Source organism: Cyprinodon variegatus, unplaced genomic scaffold, assembly GCF_000732505.1.
Source record: "Cyprinodon variegatus isolate N-32 unplaced genomic scaffold, C_variegatus-1.0 Scaffold246, whole genome shotgun sequence".
Taxonomy (NCBI): Eukaryota; Metazoa; Chordata; class Actinopteri; order Cyprinodontiformes; family Cyprinodontidae; genus Cyprinodon; species Cyprinodon variegatus.
Window position 1 is genome coordinate 1,042,133 of NW_015150699.1, and position 3,475 is coordinate 1,045,607.

The following is a 3,475-nucleotide window of genomic DNA, read 5'->3' on the forward strand; positions in this document are numbered from 1 at the left end:
GCCCTGGTGAGCCAACCCAAGAATTCTACATGGATGCTACCTGACGACTTCCCCTGTGAGGTTTCCCTAAGAGGTTCCCATGTGGATTTCCCCTGTTTCTCTGCAGTGAGCTGGAAGCTCAAATCCAGCCATCTCCCTTTCCCCACACAGACCCCAGCGAATCAGTCCCCTGCCTGAACTGTGATTCATATGCTTGAGCCTTTAATAAACTCTTTGGACTTTTACCAGTGCTTCCGTGTGTGTTCTGCATCTTGGGCTTACTCTCTGTGACACCCATCATGACACGTGTCTGTTGTATTTTTATGTTTAATGGCATATTGCTTTCACTCCATGTACTCTATGTATATAGGTTACTGGAACCAGAATTTCCCTGAAGGAATAATTCCAAGGGATATATACATTTGAGTCTAAGTCTTAAGTTTTGTACCAGGATTAAGTACCCATTTCCCACCAGACTTCAGATTTGATCCTGGTAATGAAAGAGTCCCTATAACATAATACTGCTTTATAGTACTATAATACTAAAGCATTTTTCACTCCTCCTACTCTTACATCATTTTGAAAAATACTGCCTCTGTCACTGTTTTGTTGTTGTTTTATGAGAAACGTTTGGTTTTTATTGTTTGGATTAGTAATAGAACAGTGCCCCCTGTTTAAACTGCTGTGTTCCTTTATCTTGATGGCTATTGTTTTCAAATGTTCTCAGAGGCCCTCACAAAACAGCCTAATCTATATCTTAATTAAACTAAAAAACTGAGCATACCTACTATTTACATGAGTTTTGAAGGGATTTAGTCAGTAACAGGATTTTATTTAGTTCAAGACCCATACAACTGAATCATATAGTATCAAAAAACATTTCTGATGTATTCTTTTCCCATCTACTTTGAAATTTTGCACAACTTAGTGTTGGCATTTCAGATAAAGTGCGTAAAATTAAGTCTAGTCATAAAGCCACACAGTTTTGATTAGCTTCATGGAGGCTTAATATTTTGGAATGGCCCTGTATCAAGCCACTCGTCTCCCCCAGCTCAGAGTCAGACCACCAGTCGCCTTCTATTTCCATAGGAACCTAGGGTCCGGATTGACATTTTTCAGCTGAAACCATCTTAGTTTCTGGCCTTTGCTGTTTCACCTATTACCCAGCAATTCTGCCAGGGGAAATATCCCATCATTTGGACCTTAGCTAAATGAGGGAGATAATTAAAAAGATTTATCTGTAAAATGCTGGCCCAGTCACCTCCACTGCCCAGTGGTTGAATGTATAACCTTACCTGACATGTGAATGGGAGATTTGCATTAGGAATGTGCAACCTGAAGATCTACAGTATCTGCATATTGCTATCATGTCTATATGGACCAAACTCTCTGAAGAATGTTTCTAGGACCTTGATGATTCTTTACCATGAAGGATAAAGACAGTTCAAAAGGCAAAAAGGGGCCCAACCTTTTACTGGAAAGGTGTACCTAATAATATTGCCAGTGAGTGTATAACCACAACATTAAGCACCATAAATTTAAATCATAAATCATCATCAGCATCATAAATGTCTGAAAAATCAGAATACACATGCACATTCTGACTGTTTAACAATGAACTATGGCCAAAGATGTTGCACATTTGCATTGTTGAATAAAGAGGACCTTCTAATCACTAAATACACATGCTTACTTTTCATAATCCCCAGACATACAATGGTGCAATCTTCAGGAGTTCTCTGGAAATAAACGTAAGCTGTGTTGAGGAAGTACTGTTCCAGATCTGCCTTTTTGTGCTACGAATATTACAACAAACACAATTTAATCTCAAGCTAAGTCTTGCTGTCACAGTGTGGTTTTCTGCAACACATATGTACTAATTCTATAAAATGTAAAAAAAGAAGACTGACTCAGTGTGACAGGGGTTTTATTTCCTCATCAGTTTATGTGAAACTTATTTAACCACATGGGTGAACTATACACACATATTGAGCATTAACCTCTGAGCCTAAGATAGTCAGGTAATTGGCAGCTATAGAAAATAAAAAAAGTAAATATACAAGGAGTGGTTTGTGATTGAGATTAGTTTGTTGTTGGGGGTGTATTTTAAATAATTCACTTCATAAATGTTAGACAACATGATTTTTTGTAAATGTACATGTTAACTTAAATGTGCACAATGTAACTATTTTTGGATGTAGATGGATGGATGGTTTAGGCTAAGACATGTGATAGCATGAGCTTTGCAATGTGGAAACACCAAAAGATTAGCAGATATTTGCCAATGATGCAGAATGACACAACCTTTTGTTAAAAACATACTAAGTATGGCATTAGATTTTGAAATGAGTTTGTCTTGAGTTACTGGTGGATTCATGTGATTTGAGATATAAATTCTGGTGTTTGTTCAAGGTAACAGGAGGTCCTATTATTATTCATGTTGCCTTAACCTTTTCTTTTGTCTTTGGTCCAAAAAGAAGCAGTGATACTTTCTTTGTATGTCATTTCAGCGGTGTTTCCTCGTCATTTGCCATTATCAGAACATTATTCTGATTCAGTTCAGGTTCTTACTTTGTGTCTCCTAGTTTTAACTTTACCTCCTCTTTGGCTAACATAAATATAAATCTTGCCATGCATATAAAATATGTACCTACCTTTTTCCAAGATAGTTGTGTATTTCTTCAGCCTCCCTGACTTCTGCTAAGTTCTGCATGATGCAAAGGTCGTTTATTATATCTGAATACACACTGCTCAAACTCAGCAAGTTTTGCCTCAAGGTAAACAACTTGAACTACCTGTGCATTGCCTGCTTGCAGCATATTGTCCATTTTCTTATTATGTCTCTTGTTTCGTTGTTTCTCTTAAAAGTTTTCAGTTTGGGATAATTTAAGTCTCTTTATGATTTTTTTATTTTTTTGCATTAAGGGCAAGTGACTGCTATCCAAGAATTGTATAAAAGGAAAGCATTTAGAATCTTTAAAAAAAATAAAATCAGACAATGTGGTACCCAGAGAAATCATTATGCATAGACTTGCCTGTTAGTCTAACTAACAAAGTACTAACTAAGGGAAAGCAATAACTGCCTACTTTTTCTTCTTTGAAAAAATATGCATTTTGCTGCCTGTAAATGGAGCCTGGCTCATCATGGTGAAGACTTCGAGGAATAAATATTGCTTCTAGTGCCACTAAAGGAAAAATCAGAAGATCAGTGAGGTAATTAGGCACTGATGGTCATTTGGGGAATGATTAGCGGAACCAATTGGCAAACAGATATCAGAGGCTCCTGTTAGCAGTATTTCTTGTTTAGCTGTCGAGTGAAAGGCTTTAGAGTGTGCCAGGCTACCACAGAGAATGAGCATGATATTATTGAGGCTCCACACCAACATGGGTACCCTTTTCTGTCAAATATAATTTTGAGAGGGATCTTCCTGTTCAGTTGTTTCCCAAACTAAAAATAGTTTTATTATTATTTTTAAATAGTATTTCTTTTTGATTA